The 23,613-nt window shown below is 44.4% G+C and overlaps 1 protein-coding gene across 1 annotated transcript in view; it reads left to right on the top strand.

Annotated features, from left to right (window-relative positions):
- Window positions 1–23,613, top strand: part of TRIO (trio Rho guanine nucleotide exchange factor) — a 2,940,676-nt gene that overhangs the window by 488,003 nt on the left and 2,429,060 nt on the right.

Here is a 23,613-nt window from a genome sequence, read left to right as displayed (position 1 = left end):
AGGCAATAATGTGCGCCAGCTACTTTAGGGAATGAATATTCACTGCCCTCCACGTCTATGAGAGTGGAGAGAAGTGAATTATAATTTCTTTTAAGTAGCGGGCACAAGTGCAGGAAGCTGGCTGCTGACACTGTGCACACTATTACAGAGAAATGAATATTCACTGCCAGCACAGTGGACACAGGCTTTAGTCACAGCAGCCGGTTCCTGCCTCCTGAGACCCGTTGCTCCGCCGCTGCCGCTCCCCCTCCGTCTTCAGGGATACTCACTCGAGTATAAGCTGAGGGGGGTTTGTTCAACACAAATAAAGTGCTGAAAAACTCTGCTTATACTCTAGTATATATGGTATTTAAAAAATCATACAATGTGATCTATGAATGCTGGCCACGAGCCTGCATTCACAGGGGTTTCGTTATGACAGGTACAGTGGTCTTTTGCTGATCCCCGAATGTCTTGACAACCCATTGGCGCCCTGTGACCACATGACAATGTTGCTAATGGGCAGGGTCTGTGACACACTTCCAGACGATATGGGAATAAACACCGTGTGCACTGCTACAGTCCGGTGCAGAGACTAGGTACCCAAACCATATAGTAAAATGTGAAAAAGTCTCGCACTCAACTTAATTATTTTTAGTTTCAAAAAGTTTTATTGAAATTTCAACATTCAACAATTAAAAAACGTAGTTTAAATGTGAGTATGCTCCCTCGCAGGGGAGTCTATTAACGAGAAATAAAAGAACACATACCTATCATGCATGTAAGGGGGGACACTACAAAGACAACACAAGGAATAAACATGGAGGGTAAGGGGGTCTGCATTTACATTTTAATTTGTAACAAACTTTGTCCCCACAGATCGAATCACTATGGGGACAGACGTAGAGTCCGACTCAGGAGTAAATTAGGCTGCAAGTCCATCCATGGGCTCCATATCTTAAAAAAACTGATCCCACATATCATTTCTAGTAGCCTCAATGCGTTCATAAAACATGATGTTAGTCATCCTTTCCTTGACCATTCGTAGCGACAATGTGGGAGACCTCCATTTCGAAGCAATGTGTATTTTAGTAGCCATAAAAAGAAAGGTAACCAACTTAAATAGGTTTTTAGGAAGAGTCGGGTGTCTCGCCCCAAGCAGAAAAACAGAGGCATCCAAATTGGTTTTTCTCCCAGCCAATTGGTCTACTAGCAGATTTATCTGTTGCCATAAGTTGGACACCACTGGGCACGTCCACCATATATGTTTCATATCCCCAGGTAAGTTACATCCCCGAAAGCATAATTCTGAGACATTCGGGAATATGCTATGGAGTTTAGTGGGCACAAGATATGTCCTATGAAGGACCTTGATCGAGGTTTCTACTAATGATGATTGGTGGCTGCCCTTAGATAGCGTGTCACAGCACCTCCTCCAAGCCTCCACCGGCAGCTCGACACCCAACTCCTCCTCCCACCGTCTCATGAATCCCAATTTCTCCTGATCATAGGGTGGGTTTATAATTGAGTAAAGCAAAGATATCGTCCCTCTTCCCATTGGATCGGAAAGGCACTTTTGTTCATACCCGGAGACGGGAACGGGACGTTTACCTTGGGTTAGACCACCTGCAAAATGTAAGACCTGATTGATGTGCATTGTTTCTCTAATCGGGGGTTCAAACTTCCTTATGAACTCTGCTCTATCCATCAGGACATTGAAAGGGTTGCATAGGTGCTTTATTGTGGTAATCCCCCTCAATATCCACCATGTATATAAATGTGGATCGAGACCAGGTGTAAACATCGGGTTACCTAATATAGAGGTCAAAGGTGAGGGATCAGATTGCAACGAGTGTTTGAATCTAACTCTTCTCCATAAACTGAAAGAGTGGGCTGTATAAGGAGCTGTTATAAAAAGTTCTTTGGGGATTTTTCCCGTAGACCACATTAGGCCTGGTAATGAAAGCGGCTTAATAAGATGTGACTCCAAGTGAACCCACCTTGGTTTGTTATTTTGGGCGCAGATATTCGTTAGTTGTGCTATTTGTGCTGCTTTGTAGTAAAGGGATAGATTTGGGAGCGAAACTCCACCATGTCTTCTGTGGAAGAACATTAATTTTTGGGGGATTCTGGCCCTTTTGTTCTGCCATACGAATTTAGAGATCGTAGCGTGGAGGCCTGCAAATGTTTTAGCTGAGATCGGTATTGGGAGGGATCTAAAAAGGTACAAAAACCGAGGAAGAGTCACCATTTTTCAGTATGGATTCTACCCAGCCAAGATAGGTTCAGTGATGTCCATCTGGACAAGTCAGTGTGGAGATTCTGTATAAGTGGCGTGTAGTTCCACTTGTAAAGGGTCGCCCTATTTGTTGTAATATTTATTCCCAAGTAGGTTAGGTAGTTGTCCCTCTTTGTAAATTTAAATTGGGAAGTGATAGTATCCTGTACAGCTTTACTAGTATTGAGAAAAAGAGCTTCCGATTTATCTATATTAATTTTAAGTCCTGAGATGTCTTCAAATGTATGGAGTAGAGAAAGGAGATTGGGGATCGTTATATGAGGGTTGGTAATAGCCAACAGGAGGTCATCTGCGAACAAGCTTACTTTATATTGTTCGCCTAGATTAGACAACCCAGTGATGTTCTGATTTGTTCTAATGGCTTCTGCCAAAGGCTCCATGGCTAGAGCAAATAGCGCCGGGGAGAGAGGGCATCCCTGTCTGGTACCACGTTGGATAGATATGGGTGAAGGCTTTAATGTTGGGAGTTTTAAATATGCTGTGGGGTAATCATAAAGTAATTTAATACATTCTACGAACTCCCGAGTGAAACCAAATTTAGAAAGGACATGGAAGAGGTAATTCCAGGAGAGCGAGTCGAATGCCTTCTCAATATCCAAGGCTAATATTAAAAGTTGTTCCTTGCGAGAATTTGCCGTGTGAATAAGGTTAATATTACGTCTTATATTATCCGGGGCCTGTCTAGACGGTATGAACCCTACCTGATCTCTGTGAATTAGAGAGGGCAGTATGTGATTTATTCTACTTGTAATAATTGCAGTGAATATTTTTAAATCCAAGTTTAATAATGAAATAGGCCTAAAGTTTTTGGTCAATAAATGGTCTTTTTTTGGCTTGGGTAGAACCGTAACATGAGAAACTAGGAACTCCGGCGGCATTTTTTAGCCGTGAAGGAGAGCATCTCCAAATTTTTTGATATGGGGTGAGAGAATTTCTGCAAATTTTTGGTAATATATGGCCGTGAGCCCATCAGGGCCGGGGGCCTTCCCCTTTTTCAGTGTTTTAATGACTGATTGAATCTCCTCAATAGATATTTCGGAGTGGAGTTGTTTAGCTAGTGCGTCTGTAATTTTAGGCAGGTGAAGGTTTTGTAAAAATTGTTGTATCGGGTGAGGCGATAGGGGTCTTGGCTGGGCGTATAGGTTTTGGTAATATTCATGGAATGTCCTATATATTTTGTCTGGATGGGACGAAATCCTTCCCGAGCTATCTTTTATCGAGAAAATAGTGTTGATCATTTCCCTAGAACGTAACTTGCGGGCTAACAGTTTACTCGGCTTATTAGCGAATTTATAAAATTTGGCTTGTGTCCAAGTTAATGCCTTCTCAGTCCTATTGGTGAGGACGGCATCTAATTGAATTTTAGTTTCCTGAATTTGTTTAGAGAGGTAGAGGGAAGTAGACATCTGATTGGCCTGCTCTAATTTTGCTAATTTGTTTTCTAATCTAGTCTGAAGTTCTGTTCTTGCTTTTTTCTTTTGGGCTGCCAACTTAATCAGCGAGCCCGTTATGTACTTCTTGTGTGCCATCCAGACAATTCCAGGGGATACGTCTCCTGAGCTATTAAATTTAAAGTATTCGGTTAATTCATCCTTAATTGTATTTGTGATTACAGGGTCAGTAAGTAGTGATTTGTTAAGTCTCCATCTGTATAAGCTAGAGGTGGACACGTTGAATTTGAATACCGAGAGAACGGCATCATGATCAGACCATGCAGAATGTACATGGCGTGAGTATAGGACTGTGGGAAGTGAGGAGGTTTTTGTCAGCTGAAGATCTATCCTAGAGTATGTTTTGTGAGCGGGGGAGTAGTACGTATAACCTCTATTATTGCCATTCATCTCTCTCCATAAGTCTGCTAGGTGATGGTCCTTCAGTAATCGGAGAACTCTTTTCCTCTCATTTTTAGTGATGTCAGTGCGTCTTATGGCGTTGCTATCTAATGTTGGATTTATCGTGAAATTGAAATCCCCGCACCAGATCATGTGCTGGAATGAGTAGGTATCTAGCTTGTTTAAAATGGATTTAAAAACTAGAACCTGAGTGGAGGCCGGGAAATAGCTATTTATTATACAGAGTTTTTGCCCTTGTAATGTGCCTAATAGAATTAAGAACCTACCCTCATCATCTGAAAGAGAACTCATAATCTGTATTGGAAAATTGTTTTTGAGGAGTATTGCTACTCCTTTTGTCTTGTTTGGGCCTGATGATGTAAATACACGGGAATAGTTTTGGTCAAAGTACCTTGGACATGATGAGGTGGAGAAATGCGTTTCCTGAAGACAAAGAATATCAGGATTTTGTTTTTTATAGTCCAGGAAGGCTTTTTTACGCTTGATGGGGGAATTAAACCCCCTCACATTGTGGGATAGGACTCTACACATAAATGGATTGGGTTAGTGTTGCATATGATAGCTTACCCCTAAATTTTCCCCCGACCCCACACATCTTCCGATATCGATCCACGTGGAGTCCATGTAAAGAGGTAAAGCATCCAGAGCAGAGATCTACGATCCTATACAACGTAAATACAAGAGAGGGGGAGGGAAAGAAGACGAGACAGGACAACACAAAACATACAGATATATGCAAGTGGGCTGGAAGCCCACACAACTTGGCGAACTGGTGACCCATATTATGTGGGAAAAACCAGACTTCACCAAAATTGGGCAACATGTAAAAACCCCCCCAACAAGCCCAACCCCTTCATATTGCTGCAGGTCACGAGATCCCATATTAAGGTATTAATATAACTTCGAAAAATTATTGGGCCTCGTGAAAAGATTTACGCCAACTTCCCATATCAGATTGTATTGTGGACAGGTGAAAATAATAAATATAAAAGAAGAAAAAAAAAAAAAAAAAAAGGGGGGGGGGAAGAGGATAGGGAGAGGGGAAAAGAGGGGAGGGAGGGAGGGGGGGGGGGAGGAGGGGATGTGAATAAATTCCTTTGGGAGAAAGTGAAATCCTCCAACTCCATCCAGGCAACCAAGACCACCCTTTCATGGGTGATAATCCACTCTCATAGGTGTTGAGCGTAAATAGAAGCAAAGTTAGATAATGTTAAATTAGACCGCCACACTGTTAATGATCTTTCAAGTGATGTTCGCACGCTGGCTTCTTGTCACTCTTGGGACCTCTTTCCACTCCCTAGCTGGTCTGGGTTTCCTCTGAGGCAGTGGTTGTAGATCATCTGGAATCCTGATGCCCATCTGTTCGATCATGCGTTTTCCCTCCGCAAGAGACCGACATGTGAAGTGCTTGTTGTCATGGGAGAAAGACAGAGCGAATGGGAAGCCCCATCTATACTTTATTTTAGCAGCTTGCAATGCTGCAGTGAGTGGTCTAAACTCCCTGCACCTGTTCAGGGTGGCGGGAGCAATGTCAGCATATAGGCGGACTGAGCATGGAACACCCGGAAGATTTGGGAGGTCCCGTGCTGCTGTTAAAATGAGGTCTCTGGTCTCTTCGTAGTGTAACTTCAGGATTACATCCCTTGGGACATTATCAGACCTCGGTTTGCCCAGCGCTCTGTGTATCCTAGTGATACAGGTTCTGTACAGGTTCTGTAGAAGGTTCTGTAGATCTACAGGTTCTGTAGAAGGACGTAGATCTGGGTATTTATTATAATGGAATATAGGCTGAACTGGATGGACAAATGTCTTTTTTCGGCCTTACTAACTATGTTACTATGTTACTATGTGTAGCGTGGCCTGGTCTGCCTGTGGAAGAAGGGCAGTGAATAGGGCAGATGCAGTCTCTTTCAGTGTCACTACTGATTCAGGGAGACCCCTTATACGGAGGTTACTTCTCCGTGATCGATTTTCATAGTCCTCACATTTAATTTCCAGCTCATGTATGCGCTCCATTTGCTGTTTTATTTGCTCCTGGTCTTCCTCAAGCGCGTCTGCCACCGTGTCCATTTTATCCTCTAATGAGGAGGTACGCTGCAGTATCTCCTGCATTTGTGCTGTGACTGATTTCATGGCTATGGCTAGTTCCTGCCTAAATGTCTCCTGGAGGGTTTTAATAAGTGCTGCTGTGGGCACTACAGCATCCTCCCGCGCCAGCCTCTCCTCGCCGTCTCCCGCAGCGTCCTGCTGCATGGTGAGGGGATTAGTAACATCCGAAGCCGGGGCCGCGGTGGCCATTTTGGAGCTGCTAGGATCGGTCAGAAGATCTGCTATCGAGCGGCTAACCGGCTGAGTGGGGGCTCCTTTCTTCGGCATGGTGGTGCATCGGTGCCCAGAACAGGTGAGAAGGCCTCCGGTGCCCTTTTTATGGCTGTCGGCGTGCTAATATGGGTGGTTATGGGCTCAAGGGAGAGCGGAGCTCAGTGCCGCCAAACCGCCGTCATCGAGCTTCGCGCATGCGCCTCTGGGGTGCCAAATTTTATATTCATTATCCCCTTCTTGGGGTGCCTGGCGTGATAGGTGTTTTCAGAGAGAGCCAGAGAGGGGAGCTCGTCGTGTCCCACCACTCCGGGCACTGTACCCTCAACAGTATTTTCTTATGTGCATTTAGCACAATACATAAACAGGACACAGGGTGGCAGCAGAGAGCTGTAATCTGCAAGCTCACTAAATCTGTATGCCCGGCCAGAAGTATCAGATCGTATCACATAAGCAAACAATAGCAGGGGGAAGGAGGAGATGTTTACCCTCTGCAGTTTACAGAAGCTGACCCCCCCCCCCCCCCGCTCCTGCCAAGCACACCTGATTCTCCGGCTGCTGCAGGAAATCAAATCCAGGGCTCCAGCACACTGCTAGCTTCCCCACCTCCTCCACGTGTCCAGGGCATCCAAGATGGCCGCTGTCCCTCTGCTCTCAGTGCTCTGTTCCCGCCACAGACCTTCACAGCCCCAGGGGATCCGGACCCAGCGTTCAGTCTCCAGACACTCCCCTCAGCCCCTCCGCTGTCTTCAACTCACCGAGAAGCTGAACTGCAGGTGAGTTACTAGTCGTGCAGATCTGATGTTTGCCGGCTCCCAGTACGCTGAGCCTGCTGCTGCCACAACTCTGCAGGCGCTCTGTATTCCGGGTTAGACGCGGTCACCACTTCTCCCGAGGGTGTTCCTCTCACCACTCATGTCTCCAAAACTTTGTTCGGTGGGGAAAAAGTCTGTATTTGTGCTATTTTAGCGGCAGGAGCACAGCAGCATGCGACCTCTCTCCTCAGTGTCCTGGTCACCAACTTAATTATTTTTAATTGTAGATTTATTAGTACTAGAGGTAGCACTGGAAACGTTTCAGCCCAAACCAGGCTTTCATCAGTCACTACAACGTCAAAGAAAAGAAAATACAATGTGGTATACAGACAAAAAAACATGAATAAAACAAATATATATACAAAAATGTCACAAACACGTAATTGGAGCCAAACTTGTATATTTTCCATCTTAGTGGTGATATCGCAGTAAAATCGTGCATAATAGCCTCGCTCAGTGCGTTATCTGAATAATAGTTAGACGTAAAAATAGAACACATACCGTGCTGTGCCAACTAATGTGTGGCAATATTCCTTAAACTTAGGATGCAAATACAAGCGCGGTGCCTAATGTGGCATAAGAAGAAAAAAACGATATATAACCATTTGTATAAACTAGGTGATGGTACTAATATGAAACAGGTGGTACTTACAGGTAATAACCGCTTTAGGAGGACATGGAATAGTAGATGAGAAGAGAATGCAAAGACTATGGAATGATATTAACAGACATGGGAGGGAGAGGGAAGGTTAGTTTAAATGTCATATGCTGGTGAGCTACCATGGCAGTAGAGCCCCCTTATATATATACCTCAGAGAAGCGTATACTGGGCTTGAGGTAATCGCCTCAGACGGACCGATTAGAGACGGGCTACAGAGAGTAAGGAGTAAGCATGTGTCAGCGCATAGAGTAAATGTCAGCGCATATAGCCAGAATGCCCTCCTGTCCGGTATATGGGTGTATGGTACACTACCTGAAGGGAAGCCGCTGGGGTGCGTGAGTCCTCTCAGACGCGGAGTCCACCGCCCGTCTGAGGAGTATGTCAAAGTGGCGTGCTTAAATCCCAGCGTTGGCGCTGAGATGAGACGCCGCGACCGGAAGTGATGAAATAGGGTGCAGCCTGACCGGAAGCGCATGGCTGTGCGGGTCACAGAGATGATGTGCGTTCCAGGGCAGTAACGCTAATGCAGGGGCGGCTTAAAATATATCGTAGTGCACCTGGGCAACTACAAGGCGCAGTGGCAAGGTGGAGAGGAAGGAGAAAGCATATTTTGAATAAAGTAAAAGAACTATAAAGAAGAGCCGAGGGTGGGAGGAGCCAGAAGGAGGGGAAAAGGGGGGGTTACTATGTATGGGACGTATCCGTACCTAGGAATAAAATGGGGATAAGGAAACAACTTTATATGATAGGTGGACAAAACTGAGGGATAAGTTTTGGAGACTATACCATCTGCAGACTGCGTGTGTATGGGAATAGTGAGGAGAAATTCAATAAAGGGGTTATACGGACCCACTGATAATAAAGAGTGTGAGTGCGGTGCTGAGCACTATGTCGTGTACAAGTGGATGGAAATGTGACACATATACTAAGAATGCCGCAAGATACTCCTATGCCTAGAGAGATAGCGTGTCCATGGTGAATGGTGGCGATTTGAACAAGAATCTATACACAGAGAGTGCTGAGCAGTCCGGTGGTGACAGTGGTTCGTGATGTGCCAACCAATCATTAATACAGACGACTCTAGAAGACAAAGATATATGTTAGTACACATTATTGACAAACATATGTCATGTAAGACATTTTAAACAATAGTACATCAGTATCTAGAAAGAGCATTCAATAATCTTAGATAAATGCAGATAATTCATATTCCCTATTTAGTCCTTTTGGTGACAATGTATCCAAGGTATCCAGTATGCCTTACGTTTGTTGAGCATAAGTATCCTATTTCCCCCCCTGCGCTGTATGGGAACTTGCTCAAGGACTTGAAATTTCAATTGGGAGATGTTATGTCCTAATGTATGAAAGTGGTAGGGTAGCGGTAACAGGAGGTTATTGCAGCGGATGGTAGATTTGTGTTTAGACACACGATCCCTAATTGATTGTGATGTTTCCCCCACATATAGCAGGCCGCACAGGCATTTGATGATGTAGACGACATATGTGGAACTACACGTAAAATACTCTCTGATTTTGAATTCTTTGCCAGAATATGGATGTGTGACCACTTTACCCTTAAGAACATTGTTACATTGCACACAATGTAAGCAAGGGAAAGTGCCTTCCCTGGGTTTACCTAAAAACCTCTGTCTCATGGTGGTGTTGGTGCCGATGTCGGCTTTGACAAGACTATCCCGCAGACTTGGGGCTCTTTTAAAACACGGGAGGAACGGGTGTTGGAACTCCACAACATTAGGAAAGGCATTTGAAGTTTGTACATAAAGGGGTGGAACGAGTGTACAAACGGGATACGTAGGGTTGTGTCCGCCCTGGGTCTGTTGGTCATAACCCTTGATTCCTCCAGGATAGGTAAAGGATATCCTCTAGCTTGGAACTTCTGTGTCATCTCCTGTGTGCGTTGGTCCCTGGTGTTAATGTCAGAAACTATGCGTTGTACCCTCTGATACTGTGCCTTGGGTATGGACCTTTTAGTTGATGGGGGGTGGAGACTCTGCAAATGCAGGAGACAGTTGCGGTCTGTGCTTTTGGAGTAGAGATCTGTACTCAGTAGACCACCGGGGTCCTTGACTACCAATGTGTCTAGAAAATTCATGCTCCAGAGATCATAGTTTATAGTAAAAGTAATGCCAGGCCAAGAGGTGTTCAGGAGTGACAGGAAGGCGTGTAGGGTTTCCTCTGAACCCCGCCACACACAGAATACATCATCAATGTATCTTTTCCATGTGATGATGTTTTCATTAAACAAACTGTTCATGTATATAATACTCTCCTCAAAATGAACCATATACACGTTTGCATATGGAGGTGCTGCGTGTGACCCCATAGAGGTCCCCCGTTTTTGTCGGTAAAATGTGTCCTGAAATAGGAAAAAATTACACGTAAGTATGACCCTTAAGAGGTCAATACATAGTGATATCTGATCTGTATCCATATCACTTTCCTCAAGTAGATGGCGAACCGAATGGATACCCTTCTCGTGAGGAATAAAGGTATACAAATCCTTAACGTCGAGGGTCACTAAGAGGGCATCTGTAGGGATGATGTTGATCTCACTAATAAGTTTCAGGAAAGAGCCCGTGTCTAACAGGAATAATCTAGACTTCTGTATGAGAGGAGTGAGGATTCTTTCAATATATCTCACTATAGGGGATAATATCGAGTCCGTGGAGGCCACTATGGGCCTCCCTGGTGGGTTCTCTAGATTCTTGTGGATCTTTGGCAGCGTGTAAAAGACCGGTATGATGGGATTAGGGTTTGAAAGGAAACTGCATGTCTTCTGATCTAAAACGCCCAATTCGGTATATCTATGGAGTATGGTTTCAATACTGTAGCGAATAGTATGTGAGGGATCCCTGTCTAGTGCCTGATAGATGGCGCTATCGCTCAGTTGTCGTGTGATTTCAGCCATGTATTTGGTTTTGTCCATGATCACTAAGGCCCCACCCTGGTCGGCCGGTTTCATTATAATAGACTTGTCCCCTTGGAGATTTTTAAGGGAGTGTCTCTCTTCAGTGGTTAGATTGGGAGGATAGAAAAGGTTACCCCTTTCTATACTGTCTCTGAGGGATGCAGATGAGTCTTGTATGAAACTGACAAATGTTTCGACCGCATGGGAACAGTGTGGGGGTCTAAAGTGACTTTTGTTCCATAGGCCCAAACTAGAGGAAGACAGTAGCTTGGGGTTGTCATTGGTGGGAACGGTATCTATGGCTGGAGGATTTGTAGAGAAATGTGCTTTTAATCTAATAAAGCGAAAAAATCTCTGGAGGTCCATGTCTAAATCGAACGTACGGCAACGGTAAGACAAAATGAGACGAGGCGTGTTAAATGCTGTTGTTAGTCATTGACAGCAGCATTTCTGACTAACAGCCTGGGTTGGGTCTCAGCGCCACCTGTGGGTGTTGGAGGCACTTGATCGCTGATTTAATCAGCCATCAAGTGCGGGGAAAGATGCAGGCTCAGTTTCAGCACCTGCATCAAAAGCAGTGACATGACTGAGGATGTAAGTATAACTTATTGTACAATCATGGAGAAAAAAACGAGAATTCAATGCTTTTATGTCTTTTAGGCTACTTTCACATTTGCGTTATAATCCGCAGCGTATAATCCGCAAACGCAAGTCCCGGAAAAACGCATAGAAGCACGTACAAACGCAGCGGTTTTTAGGCACATGTGGTTTAAAAACGCTGCATTTCCATGCTTTTTACTGCTTTTTTAATGCGATTGCATTTTAGTGCGCATGTTGGAAAATTTTACAGGAGAAAAATCTAAATAACCAGACACCGCCAATGGGGCTAGAGAGGGTGTGTATTATGGAATCTATATATAGACCCTGGGACTGCTGAAATCTTAACAGTGTGCTACTGTATCCTGTGTCATGATGGATCTTCCCATGGATAGCTTTTACTTCAACCTGGATCTAAGCATCAAGCTTTTTATTGCCTGTGCGTTTGCTTGGGAGCAACACCAAAACTGTGAAAGACGGAGAAGTAGACGGCGTAGGCGTTTTTGGCAACACCCCATTATAGAACTGCGGGAGAGCCGTGGTGGATATCACACACTGTATGGGGAGATTAACCCCTTAGTGACAGAGCCAATTTGGTACTTAATGACCGAGCCAATTTTTACAATTCTGACCACTGTCACTTTATGAGGTTATAACTCTGGAACGCTTCAACAGATCCCGCTGATTCTGAGATTGTTTTTTTGTGACATATTGTACTTCATGTTAGTGGTAACATTTCTTCAATATTACTTGCGATTATTTATAAAAAAAAAAAGAAATATGGTGAAAATTTTTAAAATTTAGCAATTTTCAAACTTTGTATTTTTATGCCCTTAAATCAGAGAGATATGTCACGAAAAATAGTTAATAAATAACATTTCCCACATGTCTACTTTACATCAGCACAATTTTGGAAACAAATTTTTTTTTTGTTAGGGAGTTATAAGGGTTAAAAGTTGACCAGCAATTTCTCATTTTTACAACACCATTTTTTTTTAGTGACCACATCACATTTGAAGTCATTTTGAGGGGTCTATATGATAGAAAATAACGAAGTATGACACCATTCTAAAAACTACACCCCTCAAGGTTCTCAAACCCACATTCAAGAAGTTTATTAACCCTTTACGTGCTGCACAGGAACTGAAACAATGTGGAAGGAAAAAATGAACATTTAACATTTTTTTGCAAACATTTTAATTCAGAACCATTTTTTTTATTTTCACAAATGTAAAAACAGATATGTAACCATAAATTTTGTTATGCAATTTCTCCTGAATACGCCAATACCCCATATAGGGGGGTAAATCACTTTTTGGGCGCACCGCAGAACTTGGAAGTGAAGGAGCGCCGTTTGACTTTTTCAATGCAGAATTGGCTGGAATTGAGATCGGACGCCATGTCACGTTTAGAGAGCCCCTGATGTGCCTAAACAGTGAAAACCCCCCACAAGTGACACCATTATGGAAACTAGACCCCTTACGGAACTTATCTAGATGTGTGGTGAGCACTTTGAACCCCCAAGAGCTTCACAGAAGTTTATAACGTAGAGCCGTGAAAATAAAAAATCGCATGTGTTTACACAAAAATGATCTTTTCGCCCACAAATTCTTATTTTCACAAGGGTAACAGGAGAAATTAGACCACAAAAGTTGTTGTGCGATTTCTCCTGAATACGTCGATACCCCATATGTGAGGGTAAACCACTGTTTGGGCGCACCGCAGAGCTTGGAAGAGAAGGAGTGCCGTTTTACTTTTTCAATGTAGAATTGGCAGGAATTGAGATTGGACGCCATGTCGCGTTTCGAGAGCCCCTGATGTGCCTAAACAGTGGAAACCCCCCACAAGTGACACCATTTTGGAAACTAGACCCATTAAGGAACTTATCTAGATGTGTGGAGAGCACTTTGAACCCCCATGTGCTTCACAGAAGTTTATAACGTTGAGCTGTGAAAATAAAAAAATCAAATTTTTTCTACAAAAATGATCTTTTTGCCCCAAATTTTTATTTTCACAAGGGTAACAGGAGAAATTAGACCACAAAAGTTGTTGTGCAATTTCTCCTGAGTACGTCAATACCCCATATGTGGGGGTAAACCCCCCACAAGTGACCCCATTTTGGAAACTAGATCCCCCATGGAACTTATCTAGATGTGTGGTGAGAACTTTGAATGCCCAAGTGCTTCACAGAAGATTATAATGCAGAGTCGTGAAAATAAAAAATATTTTTTTTCCACCAAAAAGATTTTTTAGCCCTTAAGTTTTTATTTTCACAAGGGTAACAAGAGAAATCGGACCCCAAAAGTTGTTGTTCAATTTGTCCTGAGTATGCTGGTACCTCATATGTGGGGGTAAACCACTGTTTGGGCGCACGGCAGAGCTCGGAAGGAAGGAGCGCCGTTTTGGAATGCAGACTTTGATAGAATGGTCTGCGGGCGTTATGTTGCATTTGCAGAGCCCCTGATGTACCTAAACAGTAGAAACCCTCCACAAGTGACCCCATTTTGGAAACTAGACCCCCCATGGAACTTATCTAGATGTGTGGTGAGAACTTTGAATGCCCAAGTGCTTCACAGAAGTTTATAATGCAGAGTCATGAAAATAAAACATTTTTTTTTCAACAAAAAAGATTTTGTAGCCCCCAACTTTTTATTTTCACAAGGGTAACTGGAGAAATTGGACCCCAAAAGTTGTTGTCCAATTTATCCCGAGTACGCTGATGCCCCATATATGGGGGTAACCCACTGTTTGGGCGCACGGCAGAGCTCAGAAGGGAGGGAGCACCATTTGACATTTTGAGCGCAAAATTGGCTGTCGTGTTTGGAGACCCCCTGATGTACCTAAACAGTGGAAACCCCCCAATTCTAGCTCCAACCCTAACCCCAACACACCCCTTACCCTAATCCCAACCCGATCCATAATCCTAATCACTAACCCTAACGATAATCACAACCCTTACCCCAAAACAACCCTAATGTCAACCCTAACCATAACCCTAATAAAAACACTAAATCCAACACACCCCTAATCCTAATCTCAACCCTAACCTCAAACTTAACCCTAATCCAAATACACCCCTGATCACAACCTTAACCCTAATCCCAAACCTAACCCTAATCCCAAGCGTAACCCTAATGCCAACCCTAACCCTAATACCAACCCTAACCCTAATCCCAATCCTAGCCCTTACTTTAGCCGCAACCCTAGCCATAACTTTAGCCCCAACCCTAACCCTAAGGCTACTTTCACACTTGCGTTTGGCATCCGTCGCAATCTGTCGTTTTCGACAAAAAACGGATCCTGCAAATGTGCCCGCAGGATGCGTTTTTTGCCCATAGACTTGTATTGCCGACGGATCGCGACGGATGGCCACACGTCGCGTCCGTCGTGCACTGGATCAGTTGTGTTTTGGCGGACCGTCAGCACAAAAAAGTTCAATGTAACATTTTTTTGTACGTCGCGTCTGCCATTTCTGACCGCGCATGCGTGGCCGTAACTCCGCCCCTCCTCCCCAGGACATAGATTGGGCAGCGGATGCGTTGAAAAACTACATCCGCTGCCCACGTTGTGCACAATTTTCACAACGTGCGTCGGTATGTCGGGCCGACGCATTGCGACGGCCCCGTACCGACGTAAGTGTGAAAGAAGCCTAACCCTAAATTTAGCCCCAACCCTAACCCTAAATTTAGCCCCAGCCCTAACCCTAAATTTAGCCCCAACCCTAACCCTAAATTTAGCCCCAACCCTAACGCTAGCCCTAACCCTAGCCCTAACCCTATCCCTAACCCTAATTTTAGCCCCAACTGCTCTTCTCCTGCCGGCCAGCAGATGGCGACAGATGGCGGGCGCACTGCACATGCGCCTGCCATTTTCTTTTGCCATGAAGACGCCGGCGGCCAGGAGAAGCAGCAGGAGGACCCAGGGACACCGGTAAGTATGGCAGGGTCCCCAAATCCCCCTATTTCTCTGTCCTCTGATGTGCGATCACATCAGAGGACAGAGAATTACACATTACTTTTTTTTTTTTTTTGCGGTTGCCGGTAAACAGTTAAAGCCGGCGATCGCAAAACAGGGGTCGGTAAAAGCGATCCCGATCATATTCTTTGGGGTCTCGGCTACCCCCGGCAGCCGAGACCCCAAAGATTCTCGCGGTGCCGGCCGGCGGGCGCACTGCGCATGCACCCGCCATTTTTTTGCCGGAAAAAGATGGCGGCGCCCATCGGGAGCCACGAGGAGCACCGGGGGAGACAGGTAAGTATTGGGGGGCTACATGGGACCCCATTTCTCTGTTCTCTGATGTCCGATCACATCGGAGGACAGATAAATGAAAAATAAATTGCGTTTTGTTTTTTTTTGCGATCGCCGGTAAACGGTTAATTACCGGCGATCGCAAAAGCGGGGTCGGTAAAAAAAAACCCGAATCATGTTCTCTGGGGTCTCGGCTACTCCTGGCAGCCGAGACCCCGGAGAAAATCGGACTCTGGGGGGCGCTATTTACTTTTTCCACAGCAACGTTAATTAATGGCGCTGTGGTTTAAGTACCCTTAGCAGCCGCCATTAAAAGGCGTATCGGCGGTCGTTAAGGGGTTAATGACAACCCGGAAAAATTCCCGGAACATACCAGGATGTCGCAAGCCTCTTTTTTGGAGTTGCTTGCTCGTGTTCAAGGAGTCATCAGGAGACAGGACACCCAGCTCCGTAGAGCGATTCCAGCAGTGGAACGTCTCCTGGTTACCTTAAGGTAAGTAATAATTCTAAACTAATGCCAGTCATAATTATTGTTGGTCTGACATGTATTCTTTGCATTTTTTTTTCAAATTATTTTTTCTTTATTTTATTACAGATTTCTGGCAACCGGAGAGAGCTTGTCATCTCTCCACTTCCAGTACTGGCTTGGAATTTCCATAGTTTTTGACACCTGCCAGGCTTTGTGGAACGTTCTCCGTGAAGAATTCATACCCATACCCACCGAGGACATGTGGATGGAAATTGCTGATAGATTCTGGACTGTGTGTGATTTCCTCATCTGTTTGGGTGCGATGGATGGGAAGCACATCCGGATTATCCAAGCAGCCAGAACGGGATCACAGTTCTTCAACTATATTAGTTCTCATGGCAATAGCCGATGCGGACTGTCGCTTCATTGCCGTGGACATTGGTGCTTTTGGCTGTGGCAACGATTCACAGACTTTCAAAAACTCGGATATGGGCCGACGTATTTATGGCAAAAATTTTAATTTTCCACAGCCACGACCTCTCCCCAACACTCAAGGCCCACCGATGCCATTTGTAATGTTTGGGGATGAGGCCTTTCAGATGTGTGAAAACCTACTGAAGCCATATTCCAGTCGTGACTTGAACCACACTAAATGGATCTTTAACTACAGACTGACCAGGGCACGAAGAACTGTAGAGTGTACCTTTGGGATTCTAGTCTCAAAATGGCGCATTATTGCAACAGTCATAAATCTAAAAATGGAGACGGTGGATGAGGTGGGAAAAGCCTGTGTGGTTCTCCACAATTACATTCTGGCTAAAGAGCGACCCACCATTGAACTTGATGAACAAGTTGCAAACCCTTTGCCTGATTACCGGCATCACCCGCTGCGGTCAACTGTTGAATTTGGCCACACGCGGAAACAAATTGGCTTCGGGTCGGAAATGTTTTAAATGTTAATAATGTTTGTTGTTAATAAAAAACATGTTTTATTATCTTCACCATGTCTCATATGTATTTCCTATAAAAAACTATTTGTTTTTTTTGGGCTTAGGTTGTTGACGTCATTGCGTCCTGACTCGGTTCACCAGTAGCTATTTGACGCAGACTGAAGAGACGATGGCTGTTTGGTGCCGTCACATTAGCAGTCTTTGTTCAGAACTTAACATCAGTATTTGTAAACCAAAACCAGGAGTGGGTGATAAATGCAGAAGTGGTGCATATGTTTTTATTATAGTTTTCCTCACATTGTTCCACCCCTGTTTTTGGCTTACCAATACTGATGTAAAATAGTGAGCAAATAGTGAAAGTGTGACGGCAGCCTACACAACAGATCTATAGTCATTAAGTCAGGTGTCAGAAATAATGAATTCATGAAGCACAAATAAATGACACCTGACTTGATGAGTATAGATCTGTTGTGTAGGCTGCCGTCACACTGTCACTATTTGCTCACTATTTTACATCAGTATTGGTAAGCCAAAAACAGGAGTGGAACAATGCGAGGAAAACTATAATAAAAACATATGCACCACTTCTGCATAATTCACCCACTCCTGGGTTTGGATTCCAAATACTGATGTAAAATAGTGACCAAAAAATGCTATTGTGACGGCAGCCTAATGCAATACAAAACATTTTTTTGTTTTTCACCAAAAAATATACTTACGTTCTCTGGGCAAGGCCTGGTCTCAAAAATGCAAGGATGCGGTGATATTTGTATATTCGGATCCTTGCTCCAGAACCACTAGGAAGTCGGCTCTCTTGACGCAGGTCCTTGTTGAAGCGGTCCTTCATTGAACGCCAACGTGTTTTGACTTTGATCACTGTTGAAAAAACAAAACATAATGGTTAGACAATGTACTTTTGGCCGTGCTCACACAACTGTGTGTGTGGAGAGAAACTCCTGAGAGTTTCTCTCATCACACACAGTTGTGTGAGCACGGCCAAGGTCTCTGCTGCTTCACACTGCATTGCAATACTTGCAAAATGCATTTCGGACCAGAGTCGGGGCTTTGTCCCAGCCATCCCACAACGCTTTGGCCACCTCATTCCATAGCCGCCGGATCGTCACGTTGACCGAGTGCTCGGGAACCCGGGTGTCCCACAACGGAACTCGCTCATGGACCAGGGAGATGAGGTGTTCATTGTCTATGAGGTCCTCATCCCATTCTGAAACCTAAAAAAAACAAAAAAAACATTAATGTTGGAGACATTAACAGAAGGAAGAAAGAAAACAGAAGCAGAGAAATGGCATGAATATTGAAAGTAAAAATAAAGGAGTGCAGAAGCAAAAGGGAAAGAAAGAGAAAAGTAAAGAAAGGAAGATTCAAGAATTGTAAAGTGAGGATACAATAAACAGTCAGTCACGTATACGTACACGCTGCCGCCGTGCCACCCGACCGTGACCCCGCTGCTCCTGCTCAGCTTCTGCCGCAGTGGAAGAAGTGCTCTAAAAAAAAAAAAAAAAAATTGTCATACGTGTTGGTGTGACAGTGAATACTTACCAATCTGAGGAGGTGAGTACTCACTTTACTGACATGTTCTACTTCAGAAGGCCCAGGACATTGCTCCTCAACAGAAGAAGATGACATTCTGATGCATGTAGAAAGAAAGAAATGGTAAAAATTAGGACATGCAGAGACAGAAAATAGAAAATAAAGGCATTGGCTAGGATATACTCACATTGTTCAGTGTCTTGTTTTCCTCCAAGGATGTAGCCTGTGTCTCGTCTGCTTCAGTGTCTGCTGAGTAGTGACCTGCAAATGTCCACTCCCTCCCTTTATCACCTACTATGTGGGGGGTGGCTTATCAGTGTCTAGACATGTTTTTCTCTGGTGCAATGCATGCATTCACGAATGCAAGCAAAGGTATTTGCTTGTGAACGCATGCGTTCACATAGACTGCAATGCGTTTTTTGGGCGCATTCCTTCCGCAATCGACCGCATACGTTTCTAGGCGGCAAATTGACGCCTCTAAAATTACTACATGTAGCGTTTACCGCGCCAAACCGCAGACGACGAAACGACGCATGAGTCGTCAAACACGGCAAAAAGCAACCTATCGCAGAAGCATGCTTCCCTAATGTTAAATATAGGAATACACAACGCATGCGGATATTTGTGGCAGAAACACTGCGGTCACAACCGCAAATGTGAAACCGGCCTTAGTATGATGTTTCTATGGTATTCTGACATACATTTAACAGTATTTCATAATTAGTTTTTTTTTTAAGTTTTATTGACAAATACACCGATTCTATTTTTCAAGACTGGCCATTTTCCTGCCAATCTTGATTAAAGGGATGTGGTGGACTTCTGATTCATGAAAAAGCACACACAATGTTCACACTGCTTGCACTTATTCTCTACTCTATGCTACACAGTAACACAATCCAGGCCACATACACTGTATGTTACTCTCCGTGCTACATACATAATTGCAAGTACACTGCATGGTGCAGAAAGCATCTGAACATGTTTTTCTGCTCTCAGGCTAGTGTGTGGCATCTGAGTTCACATCTGAGAAAATCTGTCCAACTATGCTAATCCGACTCTAATCAAAGTGTGGTGTGATTTTCTCGGAGGTGGAGGAAAAAAGTGCGGTCCGTTTTTTTTTTTCCACAGATCATTAGAGTTAAACGAGTGAGCGCCATCCAATTCTCATAGCCAAATCTTGCATGTTGCAGTTTTATTCTTAGACCGACTCAATCTGAGGAAATAAAAAAAAAAAAATAGGACATGTGCACCGCCTGGTAGAATTATATGGGATGAGTGCTATCACTCGAAACAGATATCACTTTTTGGAAGTGCATTGAGCAGCAAGGTGGATTGCAGCTGAGGGGGAAAAGAAAAAAAAATTCTTTAAATCTTCAGCTTAGCGAGTGTGAGCGAGCTGAGTGTGACCTGAGCGTAAGTGTGAACGGCGGTAAGTGTGACTTGTGATTCAGTGACTTTGGAGTCAGGGAGTTTCCGAGGAATTACTGAATTGCTGTCTGTGTTTTATTGATTCTTTGCATTTATTTTTTTTAGTTTAACGTTTCTGTCTGGTGCAATCCCCATTAGGAAATGTGCTCCACTATTGCTAATGCCATCCAGTGCACATCTTGCCACATGTATGCAGTCCTTGATCAGCCGGTCGAGGGTACATACTGCTGTGCGAGATGTGAGCACATTGTGCATTTGGAAGCCCAGATTCTGGATCTAAATGTGCAGCTGGCAACACTGAGATCCATTGACAACATGGAAAGGAGTCTTCTGCTCACTGAGCAGACGCTCAATGGGATAGATGAGGTGGGGGATGGTAGGATGGAGCTGCAGGACAGTGAAGTAGCAAGCTGGGTGACAGAAAGCCGGGTAGAGGGAAGAGTGCCAGGGAGGCTAGTCCTGATCTGGCACACCCCAATAAGTTTGCTAAGTTGGCAGATGAGGGGGGTGCCAGTACAGGGGTAGCACTGCTGCAGCAAGGCATGTCTTCTGAAAGCCGGAGGAGTGACTGCTCCAGTAAGGAGGGAAATAGGAGAGCAGGGCAGGGCAGACAGCTGCTGGTAGTGGGCAACTCAATTATTAGGGGAACAGATAGGGCAATCTGTCACAAAGACAGGGATCGTCGAACGGTGTGCTTGCCTACCTGGCGCTCGAGTCCGACACATCGCTGATCAGGTGGACAGATTACTGGGAGGGGCTGGTGAGGACTCAGCGGTCATGGTGCACATTGGCACAAATGACAAAGTTAGAGGTAGGTGGAAGGTCCTTAAAGATAATTTCAGGGAATTAGGCTGCAAGCTGAAAGCAAGGACCTCCAACGTGGTATTTTCCGAAATACTGCCTGTACCACGTGCCACGCCAGAGAGGCAACGGGAGATTAGGGAGGTTAATAAGTGGCTCAAGAATTGGTGTAGGAAGGAGGGGTTTGGGTTCCTTCAGAACTGGGCCGACTTCTCAGTTGGCTACAGGTTCTACGCTAGGGACGGGCTGCACCTCAATGGGGAGGGTGCAGCTGTGTTGGGGGAGAAAATGGTTAGAAGGTTGGAGGAGTGTTTAAACTAGGGATTGGGGGGAGGGTATTAATTTTATAGGAGGGGAAGATAGTGCAGATAGAGACCTGGGCACAAATAAGTAAGATGGGGGTGGCGGTGGCATGGGGGTTGGGGTTAGAACAGTTAATAATTTAAGAAAGAATAGAGTTACAGAGAGGAACATCAAGTGCATGTATACTAATGCCAGAAGCCTCATCAACAAAATGGACGAATTAGAATTAATGTTGTTGGAGCATAATTATGACATGGTGGGGATAACTGAAACGTGGCTGGATGAGAGCCATGACTGGGCTGTTAATTTACAGGGTTATAGTCTGTTCAGAAATGCCCGAACGGATAAGCGAGGGGGAGGGGTGTGTCTATATGTAAAATCATCCTTAAAACCCATCCGGTGTGATGATGTAGGTGAATCTAATGAAAATGTAGAGTCCCTGTGGGTGGAGATAAGGGGAGGGGGAAAAAATAATAAATTACTGAAAGGTTTTTGTTATAAATCTCCAAAAATAATGGAAGCAATGGAGAATATCCTCATAAAGCAAATAGATGAAGCTGCGATTCAAGGGGAAGTCATTATTATGGGGGACTTCAACTACCCTGAAACAAATTGGGGAACGGAAATCTGCAGTTCCAGCAAAGGTAATCGTTTTTTGACAACTATGAGTGACAATTATCTTTCACAACTGGACAGTTCCGGACTGGACCAAAGGAACCCAGTGGACGTAGTGTATATGGACTTTTCAAAAGCTTTTGATACGGTGCCACACAAAAGGTTGATACATAAAATGAGAATAATGGGGATAGGGGAACATATGTGTAAGTGGGTTAGGAGCTGGCTCAGGGATAGGAAACAAAGGGTGGTTATTAATGGATCACACTCGGACTGGGTCGCGGTTAGCAGTGGGGTACCACAAGGGTCAGTATTGGGCCCTCTTCTTTTTAACATATTTATTAATGACCTTGTAGGGGGCATTCAGAGCAGAATTTCAATATTTGCAGATGACACTAAACTCTGCAGGGTAATCAATACAGACGAGGACAATTTTATATTACAGGATGATTTATGTAAACTAGAAGCTTGGGCTGATAAATGGCAAATGAGCTTTAATGGGGATAAATGTAAGGTCATGCACTTGGGTAGAAGTAATAAGATGTTTAACTATGCGCTTAATTCTAAATCTCTAGGCAAGACCGTCAATGAAAAAGACCTGGGAGTATGGGTGGATGACAAACTCATGTTCAGTGGCCAGTGTCAGGCAGCTGCTACAAAGGCAAATAAAATAATGGGATGCATTAAAAGAGGCATAGATGCACATGAGGAGAACATAATTTTACCTCTATACAAGTCACTAGTTCGACCACACTTAAAATACTGTGCACAGTTCTGGTCTCCGGTGTATAAGAAAGACATAGCTGAACTAGAGCGGGTGCAGAGAAGAGCGACCAAGGTTATTAGACGACTGGGGGGTCTGCAATACCAAGATAGGTTATTACACTTGGGGCTATTTAGTTTGGAAAAATGAAGACTAAAGGTACCTTCACACTGAACGATATCACTAGCGATCCGTGACGTTGCAGCGTCCTGGCTAGCGATATTGTTGAGTTTGACATGCAGCAGCGATCAGGATCCCGCTGTGCCATCGTTGGTCGGAGCAGAATGTCCAGAACTTTATTTCGTCGCTGGACTCCCGCAGACATCGCTGAATCGGCGTGTGTGACACCGATTCAGCGATGTCTTCACTGGTAACCAGGGTAAACATCGGGTTTCTAAGCGCAGGGCCGCGCTTAGTAACCCGATGTTTACCCTGGTTACTAGCGTAAACGTAAAAAAAACCAAACACTACATACTTACATTCCGGTGTCTGTCCCCCGGCGCTGTGCTTCTCTGCACTGTGTAAGCGCCGGCCAGAAAGCAGAGCACAGCGGTGACATCACCGCTGTGCTTTCCGGCCGGGTTACTAAGTTACTAAGCGCGGCCCTGCGCTTAGTAACCCGATGTTTACCCTGGTTACCAGGGGACTTCGGCATCGTTGGTCGCTGGAGAGCTGTCTGTGTGACAGCTCTCCAGCGACCACACAGCGACGCTGCAGCGATCGGGATCGTTGTCTAGATCGCTGCAGCGTCGCTAATTGTGACGATACCTTAAGGGGTGATCTTATTTTAATGTATAAATATATGAGGGGACAGTACAAAGACCTTTGTGATGATCTTTTTAATCATAGACCTAAGACAAGGACAAGGGGCATCCTCTACGTCTGGAGGAAAGAAGGTTTAGGCATAATAATAATAATAATTCTTTACTGTAAGAGCATTGAGACTATGGGACTCTCTGCCATATGATGTTGTAATGAGTGATAGATTACTTAAATTTAAGAGGGGATTGGATACCTTTCTTGAAAATTATAATGT

This window comes from Ranitomeya imitator, chromosome 6 (genome assembly GCF_032444005.1).
Source record: "Ranitomeya imitator isolate aRanImi1 chromosome 6, aRanImi1.pri, whole genome shotgun sequence".
NCBI classification, from domain to species: Eukaryota; Metazoa; Chordata; class Amphibia; order Anura; family Dendrobatidae; genus Ranitomeya; species Ranitomeya imitator.
This window is presented reverse-complemented; position numbering and strand designations above follow the sequence as displayed.